Below are 13,001 nucleotides of genomic sequence, written 5' to 3' on the forward strand. Positions count from 1 at the left end.
ATGACCTGGTCTCCTCAACTCCACGAGAAACACCAGAGTCCAGTGCAGAAGCTCAGAGAGGGGAAGGACCAACCGGACACCACTTGCAACAAGCATCCTGGACTTTCCTCTGTCTGATTCCTTCCCCTCCCCACTCCCACTCTTCCCCACTCAACCCTAGTCCTGCTGTTCCCTACCCCAGCCTAGCCCAACCCACCCTTGATCTTCCCCCTCTTTCCTTCTCACCCTCTTCTGTCCGATCCCTATCTCTCTACCCCACATTTATTGTTAAATAAATCCCCATTGTTCACGTTGATAAATGGTCTTGTTGGCACCTTAATTCGGGCAGAGGCATCTCTCACTGCTCAGATCTTAAACAGGGCCACACATCTGCACACAGGACTCCAGGTGTGGCCTCCCCAGTGCCCTGCACAGAGGGACAGTCACTGCCCTGGTCCTGCTGGCCACACTAGTGCTGGCACAGAAGGCCAGAGGTCCACTGACCTCCTTGTCCACACACTGGCTCACATTTGGCCACTGTCAACCAGCACTCTGAGGACCTTTCCTGCTGGGCAGTTTTCCAGCCACTCTGCCCCCAGCCTGGGGCACTGCAGGGTCTTCTTGGGACATAAGGGCAGGACCCAGGCCTTGTTCTTCTTGAATCTTACTCCTCTGGCTTCACAACATCCATCCAGCCTGGCCCCATCTGCCTGCAGAGCCTTCCTACCCTCCAGAAAATCAACACTCCCACCGCCTTGGTGTCAGCTGCAAACTGCCTGAGGGTGTCTCATCCAGATAATTGACAGAGATATTAGACAGAACCTGCCTACCTGTGACGATATTTGTGAAAAATGTGTGTATTTGGTACCAATATTTTGGTTGTGCTTTGGTCAGACTTGATGTGACAATGATTCATCTGCTCCTAAAACCTGTGTATGGAAGAGGTGCAAAAGCCAACTGTTAGTGTCCTTAGAGTTTTGCATAAAAGCAACAGATTAATAAAGCTCTTTGTGATTTTGAAGTGCTCCTTCCTGCTTTATGAGAGAAACTAAACTACTTGAGGTCAGAGCATTTTTAAGTAGATATGCTTCCCTAGTTAAAAATATGGATGTTTCAGGGAATTGAAAAAAGACACATGGTTTTCCCAACAGTGATTTTTTTTATTGTTGTTTTTTTTTCTCTTTCCTGGTATTGACATTTCAATTTATGCTAATTTATACCACTTGAAAAACCCAAATAAATCACTCGGGCGGAACTGAAGAGAGGGTGAGTGTAAGGAAATTAAAATTATGAAGTTGATGTCTGTGCTAAGATAGCACTTGAGACACAAAGCATTTGCAATCACTGTAGCATGCATCTAATCTGTATGATACTTAATTAGCTTTTCAACAAGTGGTTTGAATTCCTTTGAAAATTTGTGGACCTTTGTTTATTGCTAACCAGCCTCCTCATGTCCACACAATAAATGATCATAGAGCTGGGGCCATCTGGAAACCTGAAAACAGGATGTTTTTCAAGTCTTGATAAAGAAAGATTAAAAAAAAAAAGGCAAGAAAGTATCAAAACTGTCTCTCTTTTTTCCAGTTATTCCAGCTAGAACAAATTGTGAGGAGGGTCTTCAGACAGCTGGTTTGATCCATTGACTGTTGTTTTCTATGGTGTTAAGAAGAAGTTTACATCCATGGGCAGAAAGGCTGAAGGATGTGAATTCCAGAATGCTGCCCATGAAGCCAAAGTAAATATTTTGAAACTGGATCTGAACAAGGAGTGACCATGGGCAATCAGTCTGAAAGCAGTCACAACCCCTGGAGCCAAAACTGCAGGAGGACTAGTTGGAGATGTTGATAATAAGGCACAAAGATACAATGCTAATCAAGTCCAGGCTGGAAAGTGCCCATCCAAAAATTGTTCCAGAATGTGGAAACTCATTGGTTAGAGAAAACTGGGAGGAAATTCTATTGCCAAAATTTCCTTGCTATCAGTGCTAGTCTAGATACTGAAAGAGGTTACCTGGAAAGTCTGTAGATTTTCCATCCTTGGAGATATTAATCAGATTTCTGGGACAAGACTCCAGGAATCAGATCTAATCTCAAAGCCTTTTTTTGACCAGGGGTTTGGACAGGAGGATTTCTTAAGGCTCTTTCTGACTTGAATTTTGTTATGATTCTGAAAACTGTGTGCACCATTCTTAAAAGAGGGTGAACTACAGAAGGTACAGGGAAGGACAGCAGGGACAACAAAAATACAACTTCATAGGAAAAAGAATTTTTAGGTAAGCCATGACCTATTATTGTCCCAGGTTGTTCAGAAATCCTTGCTAAGCTCGAAGGTGACACACCATAATGAGCAATACTCATATACCATATAATTGTTTGTACCCAGTGTGCTTGTACAGACACCTGCAGATATAAGGACAAATCAAACACCAGGACCAGCAGGAGATGCACTTCACAGTGGGTGACGTACAGAGCTGTGGGAGATGAAGGAGTTGCCCTTTCCTGAGGCAACAAGTTGTTGTTTAGCTGGTCAAGTGCCGGAGATAAGACATGCAGGGAGTCACTTTCCTCTCCAATGGCCTGTTTTAATGAAGAGGGATTGCAGGACTGTCACCTTAATAGGAAACAAACCAAAGCTGGAGAGGAAAGCTAAATGTGCTCAAATGTCTGTGAGGGCCTGGCTCCAAGGACAGCCACCTACAAGGAGGTATCCACAGAGAGGGACACAGGAGAGTCTTTGTCCAGCAGAAGAACAGAAGAGTCTACAGAAAATCAGATGAATAGAGGGACACAGAGAGAAAGAAATCTCAATATTTGCACAGCAAACAATATTTTTTTTCACTTCTTCATGTTTTTTTTTTTAAGAATATATTTAATTTATTGCCACAGGTAAGTGAGAATGCCAGAAGTCTGGAAGCAGTAAAACAACCATGGATAAATTAAAAGTGGGGGAAAAAATTCTGTCAAAAGCCATTAAATGTAAGGATCACGCCTCTATCAGAGGAAGTCCCTAATGCTAGAAAATTGTTTCTGTGTGCTGGCCCTGAGACAAATAACCGATCTCTGATTGTACGAGGTTTTATTCACCACTTTTGTTCCCATAAGTGTTTAATACACAGTTTAATGTATGAATCTAGAACTGACCTACTGTAAGAGGCATTACTCATTTTAGACCATCTTCTGGCAACCACATCACATCAGCACAACTCTGGAAACATTCCTCAGGAAAGCCCAGAGATGAGAGGTGGTGGCAGTGCTCTTGTTCCAGCACAAGCAATTAATTTGTGGCAGAAATTGCCAACTGAGAAGCTGTGCCCAGAATCCCAGGATCATCTCATTCCAACCCCCTGCCATTGGCAGGGACACCTTCCACTAAACCAGGTTGTTCAAAGCCCCATCCAGCCTGGCCTTGAACACTTCCAGGGATGGGGCAGCATCCACAACATCTCTGGGCAATCTGTTCCAGGGCCTCACCACCCTCACAAGGAGGAATTTCTTCTTAATATTGAATCTCAATCTACTCTCTTTCAGCTTAAAGCAATTCCCCCTTGTCCTGTCTCTACGTGCCCTTGTAAAATGACTCTCTCCAGATTCATTTTGAGACTACTTCAGGTACTGGAAGGGGCTCCAAGGTCTCCCAAGAGCCTTCTCTTTTTCAGACTCAACAATCCCAATTCTCTCAGCCTTTCAAGGAGTCTGCTTACATGAACATGGTTGCTTCCCTTATACACCTATGTACTTACAACTGGGTGCCTGCTGCCTTGGAGCAGCTGTATGTCAGAGCACTGCAGAGAGAGCCTGAACATTTAATCCTGAAGGTGTTGGAATGAAAACATCCCACTGGCCAAACTGGAGCTGTATAGCAAGACTCCTTTTTCTTGACTCAGTGGAATCAATGTGATGGCTTTCAACAATATTTCAGCACAAACCCTAACCCCTTTACATGGCCATTAATCTCACATGCCAGATCTCAGCATAGTTGGAAGCCTTTAGCAGAGATAACACAGCCACAGAGGCTGCCCTGAGGTCAAAGCCTGCTGCTGTGGAAATGAAATATTTGCATAACCTTTTCTTTCAGGAATTTATGTGGTGAGCAAATGCACTCATTCAGACTGCTTCCTCAGTGCTTCAAGGAAGCTGCCAGACAGGGGACAAACAATGCAGTGTATTTTTGGGAAGGAACATGATTATCAGCCCTAAATGGACAAGGTGGGGCTGTGATGGGAGTACAGGCACAGCTGTCCTAGGGAGAAAGTATCTAGAGGAAGCCATGATTTGGCATGAGCACATCCTGAATCTATCAACCAGTTCAATTGCTTGATCTCCTTGGACACCCTGGGCCCAGAGACTGTACATCAGGACCTTGCTTTTCACTCTCCCTGTGGTTGTAGATGTGTGAGATCCTTCTCAGACCTGGAGTAAAGTGGATAGTGATCACTCCTCGTGCATCTTGGAAGATAAAGGTATCTCCTGCAAGGCAACTACTGCCCCAGGTCACCAGACCAGGGTCCAACTCAAGAAGTTGCTGTGTAATTAAACTCAGGGTTAGGAAGCCTTTGTTTTGAATCCAGAACTTGCAGCTACTGCATTTGTCCTGAAAATGTGACCTGATTGCAGCTTTTCAATGTCTGGGGGAGGCTACAAGAAATCTGGAAAGAGGTTTCTGGTCATGGAGTGACAGGACAAGGGAGAATGGCGTTAAACTGAAAGAGGAAAGGTTTATATTAACTTTGAGGAAGAAATCCTTTCCTGGGAGGGTGGTGAGGCCCTGGCACAGGCTGCACAGAGAAGCTGTAGCTGCCCCATCCCTAGAAGTTTTTAAGGCCAGGTTGGATGGAACTTTAATCAACCTGGTTTAGTAGAAGGTGTTCCTGCCCATGGCAGGGGGTTGGAATTAGAGAATCTTTAAGGTCCCTTCCAACCCAACCCAACCCATTCAGTGCTCACCCACAACTGCCACACTACACTTTGTGGGGCTGCACTCCTGGTGTTACTGACCTTCAGATGCCTTTCTGGCACTCAGAAAGATAATAGCTGCTGACACTCCTGCTCTCAGACTGCTCAGTTATTTGTTCTTTTCCTCTTAAACTGCCTGTTTTACTTTTCCTAAGTTTCCTTTCAATGTGTTGTGCATAACTGGAGAAAGCTACCATCCCCATCTGCCCAGAGAACAACTATCAGTGGATACAACTGTGCTTTTATTGTTTCCTTCTTGTTTAAAACCAAACAAATGAATCTTTTCATTGCATTTAAGACTCTCTTATATTTTCAGAAAGCACATATTGTTCCCTCCTGATTTCATCTGACAAAACACATGCTGGTTGGTTTCAATTTATTTATATTTCTTCCTTCCTGGAATTTTCAAAGCAGTGAAATCATCTCAGTCATATTTACTCTTCCATTTGTGCAAGAGAATCAATAGTTATTGTGCCTTAAATGTACCAGAGATATTCTTAGGTGTGAGATAATCTTATCCCTGCCCAATGTTGTATGGAATGAATACAGATTCCCAAAGAGATGCTTTTTATTGAGAATTTGTTCTGACATGTGCCCTTTATAGAAATGCATTTTTACAATTAGAAATTAAGACTACAATAAATTCCACCACAAACAAGGAAAAGATTAAACCCTCAGCATGTGTGAAAGTTTTGTGCATAATAATGCTTTGCACACTACCAGATATAGTAATTGGCTTCTACTGGATGGTCTCAGAAGAGTCTGAGTGTTAAGAAGGAGTTTCTGTGCAGTCAGTGTTCCTGGAAGGTCAAATTCATGGTTTTCCTAGCAAGTTCTGAGCCAGTCAAGTTATTAAGAAAGAAGGCAGCTCTGAGTTTCATGCCTGATCAAGACTGAAACTTGAGTTGTGTGAGCAAGATTTGGAGCACTTGGGAGCTATACATTGCTTTTTCACCAGCATTTCAGGCTACTATTCCTAGGCTGAAATACTTCTTGCTCTGTAAAAACCTCCATTTCCTCAGTTGAGAGAGTCTGAGGTGTTTGGAATAAGTAATTTACTCTGAAGTTTCCATATCCCAGCCTATGAACCTGTTGAACGCTGTAAGATCACCTCTAAATTATGAACAGAGGGAAAGTAGAGATGGCTGTTCACACCTCCCAGGATGACTCAGTGCATCAGAAATGGATTGAAGTGCCACCTTTGAGTGGCCAAATTAGAGGCAAGTCCTCAGATGCTGCAAACTGGTAATTTATGCCAGCAAAGGCTCTACTTGTGGGGTTTTTTTGCCACAAAGAACAATGGTCACTTGCAGCATCTGGCAGACTTCAGAGGAGTCCCCAGCAATGAGTTGGAAGGCTTCTTGGTAAACCCAGTTTGTGTCAGCTCACATTCAGCTCTGCAGCACTGATGTGGAAAGGAGATGGGGAAAGTTCACCCCTATCTCCTGCAAAAAAACCCCAGATGAAAGGGAAAGCTGGAATTCCCAAAGCTGCATCCAACAGAGCAGGATTTCACCAGAATTTTGGTTGCCTCTGTTCGATGAACAAGTGAGACACATCTGAATGGATCTTGCAGCTTTTTCCTAAGGATCACAGCTTCATGATTTTTCCCTTTGAACCCTCTGCATAATTTTCCATCTGTTTCCTTACTCATGGAGGGAAAAGGAATTAAGTATTTACTTCTCTTTCTGAAATCCTGTTTGTGGACTTGATTTCACATCTTCAAAGCTTCCCTTTATGTCCTTTAGAGCTCCAGACTATTTTATTAATACACATTTTTGGAAGCTTGATCCACAATTAAACACTGTTCAAAAATGTCTAATTTATTAGATGAATATGGCCACTGAGAAATCGAAAATTCCTACTAATGAAAATTCCAGCCTTGCAGGAACAAATATGTGAGTTATTCCTCTGAAGTGTGGTCAGTACAACTGCTTCTGCATTGTGTTAGGCAGGTGTAAATTCTGAATACAGGCAAAGAAGCAAAAACCCCCCTAGATCTGGCTGAAGAGAAAAATGCCAATGGATTTCACTGTGGACTGCTCCTGCTCCTTGGCTGGAAAGTTGCTTGATGGAGAGAGCTGCCTGACTCACGGGGTTTCATGTAACTTATGATGTATCTCATCTCAGAGAATTTACAGCAGTGGTGCAAAGCCCATCTTCACATGTACAAGAAAGTCAGAGCAGGACTGTATTGACCTGTTCAAAAGAAATCTCTGCCTTGATAAAGAAATCAGGAGACAAGATTTTTTTTGTTGACAAAGTCAGTATTCCCATTCTCTTAGTACCTTTCTTGTACTGCTCTCAGGCACTGCAACCCTCCAGCAAAGGCTGGAGCCCAGGACTGACCTTGTCAGAGTCATTAACTCTTCCCAGGCTGGATTTCTTTCTTTTCCATGTTTGAGTTCCATGTCCTAAAGCTCTAATTAAGTCATATAAGCAATTCTTGATATATAAGCAGTTCTTGATGAAGCAGTTATCCTTTAAATATCCCAGAGCCTTCCATTTGAAGAACTCAGGAGTTTAATTCCAGCCACTGCAGTGAAGCAGAGGCAGTGTACTGAAATCTGTGTTCCCTCCTGGACTCAAAACACTGTAGAAACCATGAGTTTGCACTGGCTGGGGTTCATTTGAAAATTAAAATTTCAATGAAGATATAAACATAAAGCCAAAAAAGTCCAGCATTTTTTCTCTCTAGAAAGCGTGATATCTCACCAAACTAGTCAAATCCACAGGAATTTGTGAGCAGTTGTTATCCTAAGTTTTTTTATTCCTCCTTGCTTGTGCAGCAGAAGGAGCACAGAAAGAAAACACTGGATATCTGTAGAAGTGTTAGACACGTGTTGTGACCTGTCCTAGAAGGCCAGAATAACCCAGGTTCTTTATAAATCCCTTGGGAGAGATTAGAGTGAAACAACACGGAACGATCAGTTTTTGCAAATATACACATGGAGGGTTTATTGTAGAACAATTTGTCTTCCCAGAGAAATGGGCATGGACACATTTTGGTTGTTATTCATAGTAAAATGACAATATAAAAGCATATAGATACCACTTACAAATATATAAGAAAGAGAAGGAAAAGATAGAAGTAGAAAGATCTCACCACTTGTAGGGCTCACAATAAAACTTGGTTGTTGCAATTTCAGTGTCTGTTGATCAAAGTGATGATCACAGAGCAGACTCATCAAGTGTTGGGAGAAATCCCAGGAACACCAACTCTATTGATTTACATCCACTCAGATTCAGGTGGGAATGCCCAGGTACCTCCCTTGAGGCAGGGAGTTTCAGCTGGATGTTGGTTTGCCTCTTTCCTTATCTTGTTCAACACCAGCTGTAGCCTGAGGTGGGCATCTGGGCAGGTTCTTTGCATATCAGCAGCTTCCCCCTGAATGTTGGAACCATCAGCATTCCAGTGTCTCTTCCAGTATCAGTGGTGGACACATTCTTCTCTCCAGACCTGGGATGATTGGACAATAGTATTCTCTTTATCTTATCTCAACTTCCTCACATGGTCCTAATTCCAGCTGGAAGGTGTATTTGGGGAGGGGTGGCCTTCAGTGATCACAGATCAGCAGCTGTCTCTTTGCAGTTTGCTATAGTGGACAAAAGTCTTTATAGGTATGGAGGAAGAAGATCTGCTTATGGTTTTTTTGGTCTTAATTTTATTTCCAAAATAAAATTAAGAGCAATAATATTATAGCCACTGGGCTATAATATTCATCCCCAAATAAATTCACCTGTGTCTAGAGTCTGGTTTCTATGACAATGTTTTATGGACAAATAAGGGGCAAAGTCCATTCCTTGGTCCAGAGGACACGGCAGGTTGGCATGTGTGTGATTAAAAATCCTTACTTTGTAAGGGCAATTTGTTCTGCCCTTTGGGAGCAGTCCCTGGCTTGTGCTGCTCCTCAAATGATATTTACACATTGCCTGGGAAAGACCTCTTTGAAAGGCTTGAAATTTGCTCCAAGATGGAAGTGGTCCAGTCAGTGATAAATCAGTGCCCAAGCCTGAGTACTTCTTAGTTTTCCAGTGCAGACCACAATGGCCAAAGGCTTGGATGAAGGACAGGGATGCCTCTGTATTCAGAGCATGCCAGGAAAGCTGTTAAACACATTGTCAAGCTTGTGATGACAACCTCTGCAACCTCTGTGGATGATAGTTGATCTGCATGTCCTGTACTGCCTCTCCTCACTCTTGTCCTGTTAAATAAATATTCTGAGCATGGACCTCTGTGTGATCTTACCTCTGCCAGCAGGGTCTCACCTCTCTCTCCTGCCGTAGGGAAAACAGCACAGAGCCCTGAAATGTGACACAAATAAAAAAGAGCCACTGTTTCTGCATGTGAAAGTGCAGCACAGAGCCCTGTGATTTGGCTCCTGACCCAGTGGCTGCTCTGCTGAGATTGAGGTGAAATAAACACAAATAAGGACTCAGGTCATGGACACAATTCATCATTGTCCTATTAATCAGGGTGGCCTACCTGTCCCCTGTTCTCTCCCAACACACACACTACCCTGGTGGAGTTTCAGGATCACAGAAACCTAATAAAGAGACATTTTCACAAAATGAAAAAAGGAGTCATGCCCAGCAATGCTGCATGAAAAGGCAGATTTGCTGCTATGGTGATGTTTGTCATCAAAGCAAACAATTTCTTACGAGTCTGCAGGAAGATGCTGCAACCCCAGGGTGGGACTGATGAAATTTCTGTGCTTGAATGGGTACTGGGTGTATATTACACCTCCCTTCTGGCATGAGAACTCAGTCAATGGCATTTGGTCAATCTTGGTGCATGTATTGCCTGCAGACATGTTTGTCTGAGGAAGTGGGGGGTAAATCTGTGGGCAAGCAAAACCAAATAATTTGTGAACTGTTAAATGAGATGCCCTAAGCCAACCTGTAAATATTGTGCTTTTTCCCTTTACACAGGATGCTTTTGCCCAACAACTGCCAAGACTAAGACAGTCCAAGTTATTGGAAGCAATTATGTGTGATAGACATATTTTGGACTGAGCTTTTTCTGTTTCCTAAGAAAATACCTCTTCCTTAGATAGATTTCTGTCTTTGACAGGGGTACAAGAGATTTTTTAGGTACTCATCAAACCTCACAACAAAAATAGCATTTTATCAAGCAAACAAATCTTTAAAGGCATCTTTTCTGAGGGTATGTTGGCACTGGTGACTAGGGAAAAAAGTGTAATCTAGGAGTAAAAAAACAGTGCAGAAAAGTAGCAGAAAAGATGACATCTTGCTGGTTTTGTGGATTTATTTAACTTACCCTTCCTTTCCCAAATCACTTCTCCCTGCTTTTACACCTTCCTTCATATTCCAAACCTGGCTTTGGGAATCTGAGGTTCTTGGTGGGGGGCCAGAAGCAGAAGGAGTAAAACATTATTTGGATTAATGCAGAGCTGGTGTCATAGTCCCTTCACACTGTTACTGATTGAAATGGTGCTGGAAGTATGGGGTCAATTTAGGTAGCAGAGTTTGAGGGCCTGGCATAACACTGAATTTAAAGGTCAGGGGCTGGGATGGTATTGATCATATTTAAAAACCAAAAGCTGCCTGTTGGAGGGAAGGGTTGTTTGTTTACTGAAGGGGAGAGATTGCTTCCATGGAATATGGAAGAGGTCCTGGGATGACAGGACAGAAGAGAGGCTGTATTGGCTGTGTGGCCTCATGTCCTGTCTCTGGCAGTGCCCAGAGTGACACGAGGTATAAGAGCAAGGTAAACATATTTCAGTGAATTATTCTTCTGGCATCCAAATACTTGGTGTTCAGAGATTTTCCTGGCGTGGTTTCTGTGTATTTTGTAAAATTGGTGGCTCTTTTGGCATGCACATACCCCTGAAAACTCATCACTTCTCAACACCTACAGCATCCTGTGGTGAGGAGCTCCTCACCTTCATAATGCACTCTCTTGGGTTTGCTTTGAACTTGCTTCACAGGAGAATTTGAAGCCCATTCTTATTCTCTTTCTCTGTCTTATCCCCCTTAGAGAATAGAGTGCAGCAGTGGGAGAAGTGTCTGATGGGTCTAAGGAAGGATGTGTTCTTCCAACAAGTCACAAGAGAAGAGCAGGCCCAGCCAAGCCTTGTCCCTGTTGCTCTCCCTGTGAGGGATGAAGGGGTCGAGAGACAGAGGAATGAAGGGACTGAGAGGCAGAAAGATGAAGGCATGGAAGTACCTATGGATGGAGCAAGTTCAGTGTCCCCTCTGTCCCCACTGTGCTCAAGCCATCAGTGAGACCAACAGACAGCAGCTCCCTGCAGAGGCTGCAAGTTTAAAATGGTTTGAATTTCTGGTGACACATTCAGTGGAAGCAGGGCAGATAGCAATGCTGTTGATGGGCTTTATTAAAAGGATCCTACTGGACACTGACCTGACAAGGACATTGCTTTCAGTGTCCTCAGGATTCTTTGGTTAAATAATGAAAGCATTGGAGCTTTGGATTTTTTCCTCCCGTTGTTATTTTTTTTTTTTTTGACTCTGTCATTGTTTTACTATGACCACATCCCTCTCCAGCTGCACATTAGCATTCTTCCCCTCTCCAAATCCTCCTCCCTCATTTCCTGCCCATGCTGCTCCCTTCTCCCACTCTTCCCCAGAGCTGCCTGTCATCACACAGTGAAACAGGAACAAATGTGTGGACACCAGTGTGGAGTCATCACTCACCATTGCAGCACAGCACCAGCAGGACAGAGACAGCAAGGAGAGCAGATTGCTCCTTGCTCTCTCTCTCTGCTCTGTGGCAGAGTTATCATGCTGCCATGGCCTTTTCCAGCCTGATATTGCCTCATTTTCCTTTACCTGGCAGCAGAAGCACGTGCCAAGGTCTTTTGACTTGGGAAACAGCTCTGTGGATGGTGCATCAGAGATTTCCTGGGATGTGGATATAACAGGAATTTCCATCTGCAGTGTCTGTTATGTTTCTTTCCTTATGGCTCTGGAGATCTTACTGCCACCCACACATTTATGTGTAAGACACTGCCTATGGCTTGATACAAAGATCTCTAAAGAGAATGGTTGGTCACAGAAAAGTCATAAAACCAACGTGTTTTCAGCAAGTGATGAGCTGATCTCTGATTGAGGGGATGGTGATGATAAAGCAGGAGCTGGGGGGCTCCTGTTTGTGCCCATGAGGTTGCACTGAGATGCTCAATGCAAATGCAGTTTCAATTGAGAAATCGGAAGTGATCTGAAGTGAAAGGAGAATCATCCATTTTGCTCCCTTTGCTTGCAGCACATTTTCCTCTGTAAATTAGCTGGCATGAGAGTACAGGCACTGAAAAAGGAGAAGGAAAAAAAAAGGCCTGGGAGTTCATTTCTTTGCGTTTCACACAGGGCTGAGTTTCAGCTAATAAAGCAGAAGGGAATGTGCTGTGTGAGGGAACAGAGCTCTGGCACTGGCAGGCAGGGAGCTGAGGAAGCACAGCAGGTCACTCCCTGGGTGTGTGATGTGGGTGCACCCTTCACACATCAGTTCTGACCTCTCTTGGGAGGCATTCAAACAAACCTTCATGAGAGAAAGAGAGGTTTTTTTTGCCAGGGAGTGCCTTGAAGATCAGATGTCAGCGGCCTTCTGGGGTGTTTATCTCAGGCAAATCTGTGAGAAAATTCTGTCAGCGTCAACATTTTGAAATTAGTATCTGATTTTAGGGACTTCTTGGTCATGCCTCACTACTCAATAGAAAAGATACCAAAAATTATGATGATGAAATTCTATGCATTTGCTGGACCTTATCCAGAAGTTAGATATATAATAGATATGAGAATAATGCTTCTTTTAAGCCCTACATTGTCTGATAAATTAAAAAAAATGCATCAGCATTCCCTTTCCCACAGGCACAGCCTTTCATTCAATACTTTTAAAAACAAAGCCCCGACCTGAACATTGCTTGAGGGTACTGTGTCCTTTTAAAATGGAGCTCATAGATATTTCTTCTCATGTTCTTCTAATTTCTTTTCATGAAGGACATGATAATAGTTGATGTGAAAATTCAGTTTGGGACAAACTCTTGGCCAGGGATGGGCTCTGTAGTATGCACTGATATTTTGGGATATTGG

Source organism: Molothrus aeneus, chromosome 1 (genome assembly GCF_037042795.1).
Source record: "Molothrus aeneus isolate 106 chromosome 1, BPBGC_Maene_1.0, whole genome shotgun sequence".
NCBI lineage: Eukaryota > Metazoa > Chordata > Aves > Passeriformes > Icteridae > Molothrus > Molothrus aeneus.